General features: G+C 38.8%; 1 long non-coding RNA gene across 1 annotated transcript in view; it reads right to left on the bottom strand.

Annotated features, from left to right (window-relative positions):
- Nucleotides 1-8,166: 8,166 nt before the first annotated feature.
- LOC147006102 (uncharacterized) overlaps nucleotides 8,167-20,387 on the bottom strand; it is a 100,154-nt gene continuing 87,933 nt past the window's right edge. Inside the window, exons 3-4 of the long non-coding RNA XR_015044596.1 lie at nucleotides 13,260-13,359; nucleotides 8,167-8,297 (exon numbers count right to left, since the gene is read on the bottom strand). This is a non-coding gene — a long non-coding RNA (uncharacterized LOC147006102). The remainder of the gene's footprint in view (nucleotides 8,298-13,259; nucleotides 13,360-20,387) is intronic.

The following is a 20,387-nucleotide window of genomic DNA, read 5'->3' as shown; positions in this document are numbered from 1 at the left end:
TATTTACCATCTTTATCAATCCTCTTGCTTGGACCCTGTGTTTCACTTTCACTATCACCACATTAGGTCCCCAGTGTCTTATTGCTAGGCTACCTAAGCCTGAAGACTTGCAGTGTCTGCTAGTTAAGGAATTAACATCTAATGAACAAGACTTCCCAGTGCAGACCCAGAGGGCACCATTAAAAGATAGGGCTTAAATAACAACTTCAGTAAGTCTTTTACATAAAGATCAACTTGCACTAATGTCCATTAATAAGGAAGGATTAATATAGGTTTTGGCTGTGCTTAAAATAGTCATTTACAGGCTAAAGCTAAGGATTTCGTGACTTGCCAACAACTTTCTCTCTATGAACCCGTAAAAGATAACATATTTTTGAGAATAAAAGGAAAACATGAATTCACTTAATGTAAATTATATAACTTACATTTAGTCCTCTAGTCCCATGCTAGCAAGGGAGCCCAGGGCTGTAATCACAGTGCTTGGGAGACAAAGCCGGGAGAAACACTGTGAGTTCCAAGGAAGCTTAATCTGTAAATCAAGATCAGACCCTCAAAACATCAAATAAATAAATAAAGAAGCCTGTATTTATCATTACACTATTAAACTCTCTGACCTTTGACTGGAAGATAAAGAAACAATGATCACAATACTCTCCAGTTTACAAAGCTTCTTGCCTTGTAGGAGAGAGACAATGAGCAAGACAACACAGAATATACATTCAAGACTCTGGTCATTGCCACAGTGGCTGTCTAGTTTAGCCTCCCACCAGCAATGGATGAGTGGTTCCCTTTTCCCATCTCCTTGCCACCAGGTTCTGTCACTTGGTGTGTAATGTCTCTGGCATTCTGACAAATATAGGATGGAATCTCGAAGTAATTTTAGTGAGGACTTCCCTGGTGAATAAGAGTATTGAACATACTTCTTTAAATGTTTCTCAGGTATCTAAGTTTCCTCTTTTGATGCTTATCTGTTTAGATCTGTACCCAATCTTTTTAACTGGGTTATTTTTTTTCTTGATGTTCTTTGTTGGTTGGTTGGTTTAGTTCTTTATAAATTTTATATGTTAGGCCTCTATTTCTGCAGGCTACTGTTTATCCAAATAATGATGTCAATTTCTATGCAAAAGCTTTGCAGTTTCATGAGGCCCCAATTATTAACAGTTGACCTTAGTGCCTAAGCTATATGTGTCCTGTTCAGAAATTGTTTTTCTATGTCAGTGAGTTCAAGACTATGCTCTACTGTTTTTTTGTTTTGTTTTGTTTTGTTTTTTGTTTTGTTTTGTTTTCTATCAGGATTAGTGTATCTGATCCTAGATCAAGATTCTTGAACCATTTGGGTTCACTGTTGTGCAAAGTGATAAACATGGCTCTGTGTAGATTCTTCTACATGCAAACATTCAGTGAGAATTATTGGTTTATTTGTCAAGAACCAGGTGGCTTTAGGTATGTGGATTTATGTGCGGTCTTCACTTTGATTTCATTTATCAATATGCCTAATTTTATGCTAGTACCATGCAGTTTTATTACAATAGCTCAAGTACAAATTGAGATCTGGCATGTTGATACCTGAACCAGATCTTTTATTATTCGAGACTGTATTAGCTATCTTTTTTTGTTGTTATTGATGGTTTCTTTTGTTTTATTTTACTGTTTCCATATGCAATTTAAAATTTGCTTTTGTTTTTGTTTTCTTGGTTTGTTTGGTAGGATGGTTAGTTTGTTGGTTGGGGTTTTATTTTGGTTTTTGGTTTTTTTTTTAGTTTCTGTAAAGAATTGTGTAGTGTTTTGCATAAGAATGGGCCCCATAGACTCTTATGTTTGAATGCTTGGTCACCAAGAAATAGAACTGTTTGAAAGGACTACAACACTTTCCCTCTCTGTGTCTCTGTCTCTGTCTCTGTCTCTGTCTCTGTCTCTGTCTCTGTCACTGTCTCTCTTTGTCTTCCTCTGTATGTCTCTGTCTCTCTGCCTCTGTCTCTCTTTGTATTTCTCTGTATGTCTCTGTCTCTCTGTCTCTCTCTGTCTCTCTCTCTCTCTGTCTCTCTCTCTCTCTCTGTCTCTCTCTTGCTTGCTCTCTCTCTTTCTCACTCTCTCTCTCTGGATCAAAATGTAGTTCTCAGTTACTGCTTCAGTGCCATGTGTGTCACTATATTCTCCACCATGAGCATAAAGTACTAAACCTCTGAAACTGTAAGCAAGCCCACAGTTAAATTCTTTCTTTCAAAAGTGTTGCCCTAGTCATGATTTCTTTCCATAATAACAGAAGAGTGACGAATACGAATTGTGCTGGAATTTTGATGGGGATTGCATTGCATCTGTAGATTGCTGTTTACGATGGCCACTTCTACTATATTAATCTTACTAACTAATGAGCATGGGAGATCTTTCCATCTTCTGGTGTCTTTTTTGATTTCCTTAGTTTCTTTTTATAATACCTTAAACGGTTTTGTGTTTTGCTTTTTATTACACACACACACACACACACACACACACACACACACACACACACACATCTTTCCCTTGATTGGTTAGTTATCCAAAGATATTTATTTTGCGATGATATTGTGTAAGATACCTTTTCCCTGGTTTCTGTGGTTTGAATAGAAAAGTCCCTCATAAACTCATATATTTAGAAGCTCAATTATCAGGAAGAGATTAGGAGATGTGGCCTTTTTATTGTAGGTGTGATCTTGTTGGAGGAAGTGTGTCAATGGGGGTAGACTTTCACGTTTTCAGATGCACAAGAGGCCCAGAGGCTCTCTTTCTTCCTGCTGCCTTCAGACCTAAATGTACAACTCTCAGTTTCTTCTCCTGCAACATTTCAGCCTGCCTACTGTCATGCTGATAACGAACTAAACCTCTGAGACTGTAAGCAAGCCCCAACTAAATGCTTTTCTTTTTAAGTGTCAATTAAGATGGTTATGGAATCTCTTCACAGAAATAGAATTTTGACTAAGATACTTTGTCATTTGCACATAAGAAGGCCACTGAATTGAAAATTTTGTTCATGAGTAGCATGATGATCTATGCAGAAAACCTTAAAACATCATCAGCAACAAAATAATAACCAGAGAACTATTGGAACAAATATATATTGTAGTCAGGTTATAGGAAGCAATGTTTGCCAAGCTCTCCAGTCTCGAGTCAGCTTGACAGGCCAAGAGGCCTGGAAGCTGCTCACGAGGCAGAGAGTTTCACGGAAACTCACCTCCTGGAGTCTGGCGTTCTCTTCAACCCATATACTCATATTCTATTCCTGAGTTAGTCTGGTATATGGGTCCACATGCTCTCTTTTAGTATTATCTTATTATAAGAGCCTTTTAAGATTGAATTCTGACATAGCTAAGCCTTCACCAGTGTTTGAATGTCCTAGAAAGTCCTTGAGCTGACCATGGGCTTGGAATTCAGGAAGAATGTTGTCTGTTCAGTGACATTCAGAATTGCCTCTGGTATTATACTATCACTTAGAATAAAAGCCAAGTCGCTCCCATATACAGGAATTTACAATGGTTTAGGAAGTAGATCGGGTTGTGGTTTTAGAGTATTGCATTATTCATGAGATGGTTAGCTAGAACAGAACTCCCTAATTAGAACCATGACTTGGGTGTAAAGCCCTTGCCCTAGGAGTGTAAAGACCTCACACCTGGCTTCTAAGACTATAGCTGACCTTAGATAGGACTGACTTTGTCTCAGTTATTTTATTGCCCAGTTCCTGCCAGTCTTTGTGTTTACATTCCTCTGTTTTGTGTAAGAGTCATTAAGCATCCAGTAACCTCATTTGTACCTTGCTGGTGTGTCACCCAACTTCCCTACTTTCTTCTGTATAAAAAGTTTGATGCTCGATTTGACAAATTACATTCAGATTCTACAAAACCTCTCCTGTGTGCATCTGTCTGTCATTCCATCCGACGCTTTGCCCACCTGCCCCAGAGACCCTTTCCACGAAGAGAAAGGGACTCAAAGGGTCTGTGGCAAATGTTAATAGTTGAGCATGTAAGTATTTACTGCATTTTTGGTGTATTACCACTACAGCTTCCATATAAAATGACTCCTAAAAATGTTCTTGTGTCAACGACTTGGTTTCTGCTAGATCAACTTTAAGGAACTGGTATGGTTATGAGAGCTTTTATCTTGTTAATGGATTAATCCACTGGTGGATTCATCATTTAATGATGCTATAGAAGGTATACAAAGGAGTCAATGGAAAAGGGCAATGTTCAATGGGTCCAGCTTACCTTCTGCCAAAGATAAAACCATGGCAACCAAGAAATGATCAGCATTGCTTGGGGTTGTAGAAGGGAATTGTTGCTAGGGATTGTTAAGAAAGTAAAACTACTCTATGGTGCTGTAATGATAGCAACATACAATCCTTTCAAACTGTATCTCCTGAGAGGTTCTGATGAAAATATGAATTTTGGATTATCCAATGTAACAAACCTGCTACTTACAGACTTCAGTAGTTGTGAGAAACTGAGGTCTTCTATTTAGTGTTGGTTCCTGTCTTATTGTCCCTCCAAGAATGGAGTTTGCAGACAACCACAGGGAAACAAAAAGTAATAGTGTAACATGCTGCATGAGAGTAGCAAGGTAACAGAAAACAAAAAACAAACAAACAAACCCTCAAATAGTAAATGAGGGAGTCTGAGATCCTTGGTAGGAGCAGAAGCCAACTAAGGAACACTGCAGTGCTATAGTTGTGTTCTAGGGACAGGCTTGCTATGAACCAGGGAAATTGCAAGTGTTGCACTTCTATGCCCTCAGCAGGCTTTTCTGGTCAGTGTCAGCAAACACTACAGTTCAAACGCTCTTGGAGAGCTTTGGGGTTTCAAGTGAGAGCATTCCTTGCAGAGAGAGTACAGAAAGCAGGTCACTGACTCTGTCACAAACTCTTCAGGGCTTGAAGGCTGGGATCACATGTTTCTAAAGCAGCAGGTCCTTTATCCTGGAGATACTTTCAGGAACAGAAATCTATCTGAAGCTGGAATCCTGGACGCTTGAAAGCAAATAAAGGAACAAGCTCTCTTGCCTTTGGCCACAGAAAGAGTCCTAGAGGCTGAGGAGTCATGAGAAACTGTACAAGAACCCTGCCAGTGGTAGAAGGCTCAGGCAAGGCAAACCTCCCACAAGCATGTCCCCTAGGAATCTTGAAGGCAACCTATATTCTCTGAAGAGTGTCTGAGAGCTGGTCCTGTGGTCTGAACTAGGAGTTTGCTTAAAGATAGACCCCAGCCAGACTCTAAAATCATTCTTCTTCCTTCAAGATCCCAGAGATCTTACATATCAGAGCTTTCAAAGTGAACTCTGATTGGCTGAATGTATGTACATGTATGTAAATAACATATAAGATGGGACTGATCATGAGGCAGTTATCAACTAAAAGGTGAAAGAGGAAGCCGTTCACAAATCAGGGGCTCCTTGCCTTGGCTATCTGCAGCTTTTCAGCCCATTCCCTCCATGGTAGGAGTCTGGGTTATTTCCCATTGTTAGATCCTTATTTCAGGCTGCCGAAATGAAAGCCTCAACCTATCACTGACAGCTGTCAAACTGGTTGCTGTTAAGAATTACAGGCAAGCTGGCTTTTTATTATACTTCTTTTAATTTCTATATCTCAGATCTAGAACTGGAGCCACAGTCAGTTGTAAGCTGTCTGCTGTGGGTAGTAGAAACCAAACTCAGGGTTTTCTACAAGAGAACCAAGTGCTCTTAACAACTGAGTCAACTGAGTCATCTATTCACTTCCCAACTCCACCCTCTAATCTCAAAACTCCCCCACCTCCCCACCTTTGCCAAGTTGAGAATTTTATGTGTCATTCCTCTAGGTGCCTCATCAATGTTGTATTGCATTTAAGCTCTCAGCTACTGCTCTAACACCATGCCTACCATAGCTCAAATGCTCTCCACCATGACAGTCATGGACTCAGCCTCTGAAACTAAGAGCCATACATAAAATAAATTCTTTTATAAATTTCATTGTTCATACTGCCTTATCACAGCAATAAAAAAGTTACTAAAACTTCTCCTAAAACGCCTCTAAGGTTTACAATGTGATGGCAGGTTACAGGTGTGATTCCTAAGCACAGCCCATGAAATAATGTGATCCCTTCTCACATGTCAGCTCAGCATGCCCTGCCTTATGCTAGGCTGTTCTGTGTCTCTGTCATGTCTTCTGTCTACCCCATACTGTCATAGCTCCAGAGGCCTGGTTGAAAATTCATCTCCTTAGTGAAGTTTTCTGTTAAGAAAATCCCAGCACTCGGGAGGCAGAGGCAGGCGGATTTCTGAGTTCGAGGCCAGCCTGGTCTACAAAGTGAGTTCCAGGACAGCCAGGGCTACACAGAGAAACCCTGTCTCGAAAAAACCAAAAAAAAAAAAAAAAAAAAAAAAGAATTTCTAGAAAGAGGTAGTCAAATTTCAACTATAGAACAACCTTAACATCATATCCTAAAATTCCCTTGTAACATCACTTTCCATATCCTGTTCCCGTTAAAATTATCTAATGCTTTTAGAAAATCAGGAGGTGGAAAGAGAGATCACTGGGAATAACATGAGCTTTTGAAACTTCAGAGCCTATCCTAGTAACAGACTTCCTCTAACAAGAACACACTATTCCAACAAGAAACCACCTCCTCCAGGAAGGTCACACCTACTAATTCTTCTCAAACAGTTCTACCATATGGAAGCCACATATTTAAATATATGAACCTTTGGGGGACATTCTAATTCAAACCATGACAGGGGCCCCCAAAATATCTTAATTTTCTTTGACAATTAAAAGGCATAAAAGATATTTTGGTATAAGTTTCTATGTATAATATCAATATTGTTTTCTTTATTAAAGGATAATAATAGTTTCTTAATGTTGCCAAAGTTCACTTACAAAATGTGATAGGTAAATAGATAGATAGATAGATAGATAGATAGATAGATAGATAGATAGATAGATAGATGATAGATAGATACGTTTATGTGTGTGTGTGTGTGTGTGTGTGTGTGTGTGTGTATGTGTGTCCACTTATATGTGAATCTGTGTGTGTGTGTGTGCATGAGAGCCTTCAAAGGCCACAAGACAGTATGAGATGCTCTGAAGCTGCAGTTTCAGGCGGGAGTAAGGCATCAAATGTGAGGGCTTGTATGCAAACTCAAATTCTCTGGAAGAGGAACAAGTGCTATTAAGCACAGAGACATCTCTCCAATCATCTATGCTCATATAAAAATTTATTCTATCTTTAATTATTTACATCACTGACTTTAAAATGTAGAGATATTTAAGGATTTAAAATTATAGTCATATGTGAATCATTTTCTTGATTTAAACTAACTTATGTGCAATTTATTAATTAGTAAACATTAACAAATGAATGTTCATGACATAAGGGAAGAATTTAAATAAGCTTGCATGACTTGAACTTTCAATTCCATGTTAAAGTGCAGAAACAGATGCATTCCAAGTTTATACAGCTTTCTTACTCCTGTGTATTTTATATGCTACTCACACCTATTCTAAGCTGTGGTAACTTTCTTACTCCCATGTATTTTATATGTTACTAACATATATGCTGAGCTGTGATAACTTTCTTACCTCTTGAATTTTATATGTTATTCACACATATGCTGAGCTGTGATATAAAGGCATTTACAAGTTAAAAACAAACATCTGAAGAAAGAAAACTTTCATATTGCTACTGGTTTGTATGCTACATCTAGTAAACTGTCTTTTTTAGTCAAGGAAGACACTGTGTTTTAAAAGTATTGAGGTTTTCACAGTAAGAACTATGAACCAAGAGACTTTTAAAGAAAAATCAATAAATATAGCTAAATATATAGAAATGTGCAAGCTTAGAATACCACCATGCTTTAGACACTAGACCTGATCAGAAGAGAAAGTGCATCTGGAAGTCTATGTGGTCAACCGTTCCTAACAAAACATACTCAGAAGTTAAAATTTCACATAAACCATCATATGCTGATCCAGTGAATCAGCTATTAAGTTTTACAAATGTCCAGACAAGTTTTTTTTTAATAAAATGCTGATTGTATTTTCTTTTTTTTTTATTTTTAATATTTTTATTACATATTTTCCTCAATTACATTTCCAATGCTATCCCAAAAGTCCCCCATAGTGCCCCCCACTTCCCTACCCACCCATTCCCATTCTTTTAATGGGTAGATAGCACAGATCTGATGATGATAACTTCAATAAATGGCGAGATGTCATTCAAAGGTATATGTTCCTACTTGCCTTTCTTCTGGGATCAAGAGGCTTTTCCCCAGAGGTAGAACTTGATTCCTCATGACCTCTGTTAAGAGAACAACAGGGAAATAGATGAGAAAGACATTCCTGATCTAGCTTTCTTCTCAAATACCAAGAAACTATACTTGCAGAAACATGTCCTGAGGCCTCTCTAACATGAATAAAGACTTCCATAATGTCTAAAGACACTGTAGCAAAGCTCAAGAGGTCCATAAAAGCCAACTAGTGGCCTTGGAGAAATGCTTCATAAATGGAGGAAATGTGGGTTAGAATGTCATGCTAAGAGACAAAAGGCATGGCATTGCTATGTCCTAAGAGCTCTTTCTCTTTGTAAATATGTTAACACTACAAATTATGATACTTGCAAGCTATACAAAAGAGTCTCTATCATTGTGCATTGGTACAGCTGACTCTTTTGGCTTGCTTCCCAGTCTTTCATTATTTTAAAATAGCTTTCCACAATTCTCTCATAAGTACAGTCTTAGTTTATTCTTATTTTGGCACATAAAAACAGCCTTGATGATGATTAAGAATAGTTCAAATAGACAGGAATTTATGGAAGGTGTTAATGGTTTTACCCACTGCATCTGAAATATCATATATATGTATACACACACATACATAGAGAGGCACATACAGACACACAGAGATAAACACACACACACACACACACACACTCCAGAACAGTAGAGTTAGAGCTACACAGCTTCACCATTTTGGCCTGAGTCATTATTTACAATGAGAAAGATATGGTACTCTTAAGAAATGACATTTTGTCTCCAATTTTGTAAATAGTTACTCCTCTTCTACCCTCCTGAAAGAAAAGAAACTTAAGAACATTTGAGACTGAAGACATCAGGCAGGAATGGACTTCATATATGAACAGATTGAAAGTATGAAGATGTGGCTACAAACCTTAATCTCATTCACAGCTTCTATTTTTATTAACTTTAAAGCAATGTTCAATGGTCAAAATGAAATAGTTTAGCTCATAAACAACAGAAATGCAGTCAGTGCTCTTAGTCTGGAAGCAAACAAGTACTAGATATTATAGATTTGGTGACAGAGGATTGCCTCTTTCTTCAGTCACGGACACTACTTCCTTGGCACACTGCATCTTTACATATAAGAAAGTGTGTATGACCTCCCTCAGGCTGCTTTCCTAGGGGCATTCATTTCCTTCCTGAGAGTTCCTTCCTTCTGACATCCTGAGGATCTAAGTTCTCTTTACTACCTCATTAAATCTTGTGCACTAATTTTTGCTGCACAGAAAAACCCATACACAACATTATACACATGTGTAGACATATGTATTCTTTCTATAAATATAATATATATGCAGGTATTGTGGAAATATCTATTATTTTTTGTTTAACATGTACAACAACAACAACAACAAAACAAACCATTCACACAATCACTACCTGAAGTGTGGTCAGCCCTCTAATGGGCTCTCTAATATTTAGTTGGAAGTAGCAAACAAAAAAGAAAAAAAAAAGGAAAAGGCAGAAAGAAAGAAAGAAAGAAAGAAAGAAAGAAAGAAAGAAAGAAAGAAAGAAAGAAAGAAAGAAAGAAAGAGAGAGAGAGAGAGAGAGAGAGAGAGAGGGTAGGGAGGGAGGGAGGGAGGGACGGAGAGAGAGAGAGAGAGAGAGAGAGAGAGAGAAGAAACAAAGAGCATACTTTAGTACTTTAGATCTAGTAGAAGTTTGTTTTGTCCAGCCCCTGCTGATTCTCCACTAGGTTCAGTAGCTGCTCTTGCCACTGCTTAATACATACCAGTCCAAAGGAAGGGCAGATTGCTTCCAAGGCTTGCAGTAATCTCATTATGCTATAATTGTGTTTACTCTTTCCCTTTTTGCTACAATGCAAGAGCCAATTTTTATATCTAAATTCTGTTCTAAGGTTCTTTATCTCAGAGTCTAAGTTTTCAAAGCTAAACTGTCAACATTAACCCTTCATTAGAGGTGAGGACAAGAAAAGGGACTGTGTATTTTATAGGAAGTCCCACATAACCTACCAGAAAGGGAAGGCTGGTGTGCTTCCCCACAGCGATTGTCTCTGCCACAGCCTAAGCATCTGTTAGTGTCAGTCAGTGCTGGTCCCTCTACACGATTATAGCCTTTATTTGTCATCTAAAGTTAAGTAATTAGTGCAAATATATAATGAATAAGTAATAAATTTATAATTATCTATGGTTAGAAAAAAAGCTCCTGGAAATATTTTTAAAACTGATTATCTTCTAGTCACCTACTTTTTAAATTACTTTTGGCTCACTTGGCCCCCTAGATGCAGAAACAAAGACTGATAGGGTCTTAACACAGAGAGTGTATGAGAAAATGAAATGAGAACTCAAATGAACATCATTTCTAGGTTTGTATCTAGAATTTTCAAATGTGCCTGAGCATTTCTGTCTCATGTGACTGTTGTAAATACACTACCTAGTCTACCACAGAAGAAAACACCTTCTCAAAGTGTATGCAGTAAATGCAGAGACACCAGGCTAGCCAGTGTACTTAGAATAACTAAACACTGAGTGTTCAGCCATAAACAGGACATTCACTCATCTTCTAAGGCTCAGAGAACAATGTAGAAAAGAGGAAGCAAGGAACATGAAAGTACACAAGTAGGAGAAGAACTGTAAAATACTGTTTTCCCTGAATGGTATAGCAAATGCAAAAATGATCTCACAGCATCAGCAGCTGCCTACATTGGAACTCCACTGTAGGAGACTGAAACTGTCAATAGGCAATCACAGGCCAGGCATGGTAACAAAAGGCCTTTAATCCCAGCACTCCAGAGGCAGGGCAGACAGAGCACTGAGTTTGAGGCCATCCTAGTCTACAGTGGGGGTTCCAGGACAGCCAACACTACTGCCCTAAAACAAACAAAAAAACAAAAGCAAAAGTAGTCAACTACAATTCTGGGAGAGGCCCGCATAGTCCTTCTCCTCCAGGGGCTAGTGATGGATTCTAGGGGAAGAACAGACTTGTTCAGTTCAATACCCCCTGAGGCACTCACGATGCTCTAATAGATAGTTTCCAGAACAGAAGTAGTTCTTGTTAAACTCCGGGACTCACAAAGCAAAGCGATGTGAATGTGGGAAAATAACTTATCAAGAGGAGAGTGTGTGCTAGTTCTGGAAGTGACAAAAGAAGAGAATGTTGGGTGATGGTGACAGCAATCAGAATGGGTATGCACAGTCAAAGAGCAAACATAATAAAAAGTGTTAAAGATGGTTCACTTAATAAGGGTACTGGCTGCCAAGCATTACAACCTTAGTTCAATACCTGGAACCTACATGATATAAAGAGGGACCAACTAAATAGTTGTCCTCTGAATTTCACACATGAAGCATGGATAACCTCCCACTCAAACCACACACAAAATTTAAATTATTTTATTTGTATTTAAAAATTTCAACACAATATATCCTATCCTTTCATCCCTCTTCTTATCCCTCTCAAATCCTCGACACCACCCTACACTGCCGGCTTCATGCTTCATTGTTCTCTCACACTTTCTCTCCTCTCACCCCTCCAAATAGAGGGAAAATTAAAAAATAAACACACACACACACACAACAACAACAACAACTGAACCAAAAAACTGCCAAAGAGAACAAAAAGCACATCCACAAATGTGGGGCATTGGGCTATACAGAGACATTCTGGCTTCCAGTCAAATTGAGGTCTGACCCCAGGGACCTGGTGGTGATAATTCACCTACATGGGATGGAAGGAGTTCTCTCATGTCTCCTGGTACTCTGGCTCCTGTTGTTACGGTCCCCACAGCCCCCACAGGAGAAGCATGACTAGTAGTTACATAGGCAATGTCCCAAACTTCTGACCTTCAGGCAAAACTCCTCCCCAGTTACTTAGCAACAGTAAAGATATCAGCATACCATAAGAGTGGCTGCTTGGCCCTACCTTACTCTTTTATTCCTCTTACTCCCCTTACTCTCCTCTCTCTCCCTCTCTCTCTCTCTTACTCTCTAGCCTTTCTTCTCTCTCTCCCTTTCCCTTTTCTCTCCTTTTGGCCATGGCCAGTCTCTCTTTATTTTACCTTATCTCCTTTCTCCCTGCCTTTCTACAATAAAGCTCTAAAACCATAGACTGTCTCTCTTCATCAAGGCCCTCTGCACTTACTCTCACCTGCGTCAGAACCTCTCTCCCTCAGCCCTCTCTCCCATAACCCCGAGGCTACAGGGTATTGCTGTGGGGACCCTGATCAGGGGATTCCCCTTGTTCACCCCCTGCCAAGTGGAGTCATTGGCTTAGATACCCACCCGCGAGTGGAAAGCGTCTGGCAGCCCTCCTGTGTCTGCCTACCCAGAGCATAAGAGAAACTCTGGCTGGATGTGGGCTATCCCCCCCCCCATTCCCCTCACTCCCTTTAGTTCCCACACACAAAAACTGAGTCCATTCTGTATTGACCAGCTATTCTTGGGTATGTAGCCTGCCCCAGAATGTGATTGAAATACCCAGTGGCACTCATTGGAGAAATTTCATTTCTGCTTCCAAGAAGGTATTAATGACAAGTAACTCCTTGATTATAGGTGGGCTTTGTGTCCATGTCCCCTTCTCAGTACTGTGATATTTATCAGGTTTACACCTGTGCAGGTCTTGTGTGTGCTGGGACACTCATGGCGAATTCAAATGTTTCATTCCTAATGTGACTAGATGGTGCTCTTTTCTTTGATTCATCTGCCACCTTTCTCTCTTCCAAATTTTCTACCTCCTCTCCCAAAAGGGTTTCTGATCATCAAAGGAGGGTCTTTGATGAAGCCATCCCATTTAGTATTTAGTGCTCAAAAGTCTCTCATTCTTTATATATTATAGAGTTGCCAGTCTTTTAAAATTACAATTCACTGAAAGATGATCTATGGGTATATCAATATGTCATTAAAAATTATTGGACTGCTGGGTTTTTAAGCAAAATAATAGTTGCATGATTTCCCATAGCTCATGACCTATTAGTGGATCTAACTTAAACTCAGAAATAATCTTACCCCATCGTCTCTAAGATCTCCCTTACAGCAACCATTGAGAAATCCTTCCTTGTGGCTTCCATCTTCACTATGAATAAAGCAGTATCTATGATGGCCAGACCTGTTAGAGGGAACATCAAAGATCCATGAGATGTGAAGAAGGATTAAAGGGGAGAGAAGCACTTTAGATGAGTCTTATAGGGGGTTTGAATGATGGCACATAGACTGTGTGTTCCAAAAAGAACAGCCAAGCACATAACAGAGGCATGTGCTGTAATCTACAGTGAACATTTACTATACATTATTTGTGTCTTCTCTGTTAAGCCTGTAGATTTTTTGTACTATCATTTTCAAGAAATCATTTCCAATTTCCTCCAGATTTTTTAGCGTAGTTATTATATCATCATTGTGCCCACAATACCTGGCATAAATAATTTATGCTCCTCATTGTTTACTTCTGTCATGGTGGGAGAAGCATTCAAAAGCAACTCAGTCCATGGTAGTGGGAATGTGAAGTAGAGGCTGCTTACATTGTGGCAGACCAGAGGGCATGGAGTGTGACAGAATCTAGGGGCCACGAGTAAACTACTTCTGCCAGCTGGGTCTTTTCTCCTAAAGATTCCACAGTCTCCCAAAATAGTATCACCAGTTGAGAAGTAATAATTGAAATATCAAGCTTACAGGAAATATGTCAGATTAAAAGCATATAATAAGGCATCTAAAAATATATCTCTTTCATATATTTCCAGATATGTATCTTTAAACTATCAGGGATGGTGTTTGGATAGATAATTACAAATATATATATTTTTTTAGCAGTGTTCTCTATTACTATAGTGATGACTATTAGGGAGACAAGTTCTTTATCAGTAGGAAGTTAAATAAGCTTTCAATAATTTTAGCTAATACTTCTGATTTAATTTATCTCTAACACTGATTAAAACAGTGCAACTAAGTAGTCAAACCACTTTGTACAGTGAACCTTAAAACTAAGAAGAGAAGGCATTCCTCTCCTATAGATAGAAATACCAACCCACATATTTAAGGTTGATTCTGCTTCAGTGAACAGAAAATCTCATCCACTGTGTTAAATTGCATTTAACTTTCAATCACTATATCAACACCAGTACATCTTGAAATGGTTGATATGGGAAAATGGGCAGGTGTGAAGCACTTAATCATTTCAATCAGTAATTTGTTACACAAATTCCAAATATAAGTGATTCCCTCAGGTTTCTTTCTCTCTCTCTCTCTCTCTCTCTCTCTCTCTCTCTCTCTCTCTCTCTCTCTCTCTCTCTCTCTCTCTCTCTCTCTCGTCAAAGTGAATGTTTATCAGAAAAAATGACATACAGTATCAATTTGTGTTGTGCCCTCCATGCTGAGCCCTGTCCAAAGTGTCTATGAACTTCACTGCTGTCCCACCATGGCACTGAGAGAAGTCTCCCTCAGATTCAGACACAAACTTCCTCCTTTCTGATCTAGTTTGTTGCTCAACATTATAAAGAGAAACTGGCCTACTGGACATATGCATTTCAAGGTTCAGCCAATGACATTCCTAAAGGTCTGTTAGGTAGTTATATTCAATTGCCCTCACTATTTTAAAGTGTCTGAGATGAATTTTGAACAGTAGAAAGTGAGTTAGTAACACAGCATTGGCTTCATGGAGACAAATCTGCAATGTGACTATACCTGAAATGCTGGTAAGGAATTCTCAGAGGAATGGCATAGTTTAAAAGTTACTCCTTGGAGGAAAAAAAATGCTTGCATCAAAAGTGTTAAGTGACAAGTGTTTACATATCATGGGCAGGGAGAGGGCAGCCGAAGATTTTTCAAATTGTTCAAAGATCTTATTCTTGACCCCAAACTCCAATTTTAGTAACACTCACACAATTTTGTCAAATTTTTGATGGATGGCAGAGTTCATCCTCAAGGCTTATGACTTATGAAATATGACAATTTTAAATCTAACCTAATAGGATTACTATCCTATAAAAACTTTAGCTGCTGCAAAGTTCTTTGAGTAGTCATTTCATCTTGTGGTATATACATCTCTCTCTCTCTCTCTCTCTCTGTGTGTGTGTGTGTGTGTGTGTGTGTGTGTGTGTATGTGTAAGAGAGAGAGAGAGAGAGTTTGTGTGTATTACCATGTGGGCATGTATGCACATACATCTATATGAATGTGGAAACCAAAAGTTGCTGTTGGGTGTCTTCCTCCAACACTGATCACCTTAATGGTCTCCCAGTGAACCCATTGACTGCTCAGCTGCCAGGAAGCTAGGAAATTAATCTGTTTCTGCTTCACTGTACCCCAACTTTGATGCTGCAGAGATATGCTCAACATTTTTCTCAGTGGTGTTGGAGACCCAAATGTGGGAGGCACTTTTACCTAGTGACCCATCTTTGTAGCCCTACATCCTATGGCTTTGTATCAATTATGATTTAGGGTTAATCTTTTATACAAGGCCATTTTATATTCATGAGAGAAATGGTTTTTACTTTTTTGAAAATTGAACTTTAGTTACACTTTTATTACCCTATAATGGTCAAGGCCAGTGCTACAGAAGAAACAACAATACTGAAGAAAATATTTTCTCCAAGAAAGATTTAAAAATTTTCCTCCTTTCAAATTTATTTTGCTATGCAAATAAAACCTTATTACTGGAGCATTGACACAGGAACCTCACCTGATCAGTGGCTTGGGTTCCTTCTGGTCAGCACCAGCGCCTGGCCACCTTGGGAGTGAACTCATCGGACAGTCCCATGGTCCCGAGAGGACACTCCACACACACCCCAGGTGCCCTAGCATGCCCATGGTCTTAAGATCACTGGTGAGTAGAACACAATATCTGTTCCAACACAACGGGGAGTTCCTGGAGCCAGCAGGAATAGGGACACAGGGACCCCCCACCCAACGAATAACTCAGGTTACTTCCAGGCAGCACTGGTCTAACTTGGTTTGAAACCCAACTGACATTCCCATAGTCTCCAGAGGCAATACCACTTCCAGGAGCTCTAATAAGCCCAGGATCTTAGGATCCAAGGATTCCAAGAGCTTGGTTACACCAGGATCTCAGCGGCTAAGAGGAAGCTTGACTGCCAAGAACACTGACACACCAAGAATCTCAGCATCACAGGATCCCAGAATCACAGGATCATAGAGAAAACTGGACTCTGAGAACTTCTGACTCAAATGGGATTACAGGAAGGACAGGCTCAAATCAGATATATTGAGGGCAGGGAGCACTTGAAATAATCAGATGGCAGGAGGCAAGCATAAGAACAGAAGCAACAAAAACCAAGGTTACTTGGCATCATCAGAACACAACTCTCCACCTATAGCAAGTCCTGGATACAACATCACACAAGAAAAACAAGATGTGGATCTAAAGTCACTTCTCATAATGATAAGGGAAGACTATAAGAAGGACATAAATAACTCCCTTAAAGAATTACAGGAGAACACAGGTAAACAGGTAGAAGCCCATAAAGAGTAAATACACAAATTCCATAAAGAATTACAGGAAAACTCATCCAAACAGGTGAAAGAATTGAACAAAACCATCCAGGATATAAACATTGAAGTAAAAACAATAAACAAATCACAAAGGGAGACAACTCTGGAGATACAAAAATTAGGAAAGAAGTCAGGAGCTATAGATGCAAGTATCACCAACAGAATACAAGAGATAGAAGAAAGAATCTCTGGGACAGAAAATACCATAGAAAGCATTGACACAACAATTAAAGAAAATGTGAAATGAAAAAAAGATCCTACCCAAAACATCCAGGAAATCCAGGACACAATGAGAAGACCAAAGCTAAGGATAATAGGTATAGATGAGAAGGAAGATTTCCAACTTAAAGGGACAGTAAATATCAACAAAACTATTAGAAGAAAACTTCCCCAACCTAAAGAAAGAGATGCCTATGAACATACAAGAAGCCTACAGAACTCCAAATAGACTGGACCAGAAAGGAAATTCTTCCCTACACATAATAATCAGAACAACAAATGCACTAAATAAGGATAGAATATTAAAACCAGTAAGGAAAAAGGGTCAAGTAACATATAAAGGCAGACCTATCAGAATTACGCCTGACCTCTCCCCATAGACTATGAAAGCTAGAAGGTCTTGGGAAGATGTCATACAGACCCTAAGAGAACACAAATTCCAGCTCAGGCTACTATACCCAGCAAAATTCTCAATTACCATAGATGGAGAAACCAAGATATTCCATGACAAAACCAAATTTACACAATATCTTTCTATAAATTCAGTCCTTCAAAGGATAATAAATGGAAAACTTCAACATAAGGAGGAAAACTAAGCTATAGAAAAAGGAAGAGAGTAATCTTTCAACAAACCAAAAGAAGATAGCCACATGAACAGAATTCCAACTCTAATGACAAAAACAACAGGAAGCAAGAATGACTTTTCCTTAATATCTCTTTATATCAATCGACTCAATTCCCCAATAAATGACATAGACTAACAGACTGGCTACATAAATAAGACCCATCATTTTGCTGCATACAGGAACCCACTTCAGTGATCAAGACAGACACTACCTCAGAGTAAAAGGCTGAAAAAAAATTTTCCTAGAAAATGGTCCCAAGAAAGAAACTGGTGTAGCTATTCTAATATTGAATAAAAATAGACTTTCAACCTAAATTATCAAAAAAGATAAGGAGGGACACCATACTCACCAAAGATAAAACTTAGCAAGATGAACTCTCAATTCTGAACATCTATACTCAAAATGAAAAGGCATCCACATTTATTAAAGAAACTTTAGTAAGTGCAAAAGACTCATTATACCTCACACAGTGATAGTGGGAGACTTCAACACCCCACTCTCATCAATGGACAGATCCTGGAAACAGAAACTAAACAGAAACAGAGTGAAACTAACAGAAGTTATGAAACAAATGGAATTAACAGATATTTATAGAACAAATTATCCTAAAACAAAAAGACATAACTTCTTCTCAGAACCTTATGGTATCTTCCCCAAAACTGACCATATACTCAGTCACAAAACAGTCCCCAACAGATACAAAAATATTGAAATAATCCATACATCCTATCAGATCACCACGGACTAAGGCTGATCTTCAGTAACAACATAAATAAGAGAAAGCCCACATACACGTAGAAGCTGAACAACACTCTACTGAATGATAACTTGGTCAAAAAGAAACTAGAGAGAGCACACACTAACAGCTTGACAGGACACCTAAAAGCTCTAGAACAAAAGGAGGCAAATTCACCCAAGAGGACTAGAGGGCAGGAAATAATCAAACTCAGGGCTGAATTCAACCAAGTGGAAACAAAAAAAGAACTATACAAAGAATTAACCAAACCAGGAGCTGGTTGTTTGAGAAAATAAACAAGATAAATAAACCCTTAGCCAGACTCACTAGAGGGCACAGGGACAGTATACTAATTAACAAAATCAGCCTAAATCTGATAGGGGGCTAATATTCAATATATATATATATAAAGAACTCAAGAAGTTGGACACCAGAAAATCAAATAATACTATTAAAAAATGGGGTACAAAGCTAAACACAGAATTCTCAACTGAGGAATACCAAATGGCTGAGAAGCACCTCAAAAAAAAAATTCAACATCCTTAATAATCAAGGAAATGCAAATCAAAACAACCCTGAGATTCCACCTCACACCAGTCAGAGTGGCTAAGATCAAAAACTCTGGTGACAGCAGATGCTGGCAAGGATGTGGAGAAAAGGGAACACTCCTCCATTGTTGGTGGGATTGCAAACTGGTACAACCACTCTGAAAATCAGTTTAGCAGTTCCTCAGAAAATTGAACATAGTACTACCAGAAGATCCAGCAATACCTCTCCTGGGCATATTTCCAGAAGATGCTCCAACTTGTAATAAGGATACATGCTCTACTATGTTCATAGCAGCCTTATTTATAATAGACAGAAGCTAGAAATAACCCAGATGTCCCTCAACAGAGGAATGGATACAGAAAATTAGGTACATTTACACAATGGAGTACTACTCAGCTATTAAAAACAATGAATTCATGAAATTCATAGACAAACATATCTGGTGGATATCATCCTAAGTGAAGTAACCCAATCACAAAAGATCACATATGATATGTGATAAGTGGATATTAGCCCAGAAGTTCAGAATACCCAAGATACAATTTGCAAAACACATGAAACTCATGAAGGAAGACCAAACTTGGATACTTTGATCCTTCTTAGAAGGGAGAACAAAATACCATGGAAGGAGTTACAGAGACTAAGTTCGAAGCTGAGACTGAAGGAAGGACCATCCAGAGACTGCTCCATCTGGGGATCCATCCCATAAACAACAACCAAACCCATACACTATTGCAGATGCCAATAAGAGCTTCCTGAGAGGAACTTGATATAGCTGTCTCCTGAGAGGCTCTGCCAGTGCTTGTCAAATACAGAAGTGGATGCTCACAGTCATTGATTGGAAGGAGCACAGGATCCCCAACGAAGGATCTAGAGAAAGTATCCAAGGAGCTGAAAGGGTTTGCAGCCCCATAGGAAGAACAACAATATGAACTAACCAGAACCCCCAGAGCTCCCAAGGACTAAACCACCAATCAAAGAAAACACATGGAGGGAATTGTGGCTCTAGCTACATATGTAGCAAAGGATGTCCTAGTTGGTCATCAATTAGAGAAGAGGCCCTTGATCCTGTGAAGGTTCTATGCCTCAGTATAGGGGAATGCCAGGGCCAAGAAGCAGGAGTGGGTGGGTTGGTGAGAAAGGGGAGGGGAGAGGAGATGGGGGGGGGGTCCTGGAAGTTAAACTAGGAAAAAGGATAACATTTGAAATATAAATAAACAAAATATCTAATAAAAAAAAAGAAGAAAAAACCTTATTACTATCTGGAAGGAGTTTGAGGTGCCCAACATATTGCTGATGAAATAACTATAATTTCAACCATTAATCTCCTTGTTCATTCATTTCTGTTAACTGAAACTTTATTCCCATTTATTAGTAATATCTCCTTTCCTCAGTGTCCCAGTCCCTAACAACTACTACTATAATTTTTGATTGTTTGAATTCAGATGTAATAATAACTTCCTATCCAAACTATGCAGGATAAGCTCTTTTGTGACCACTTTATT

Source organism: Mus caroli, unplaced genomic scaffold (genome assembly GCF_978045245.1).
Source record: "Mus caroli unplaced genomic scaffold, Mus_caroli_1 scaffold_1, whole genome shotgun sequence".
NCBI lineage: Eukaryota > Metazoa > Chordata > Mammalia > Rodentia > Muridae > Mus > Mus caroli.
This window is presented reverse-complemented; position numbering and strand designations above follow the sequence as displayed.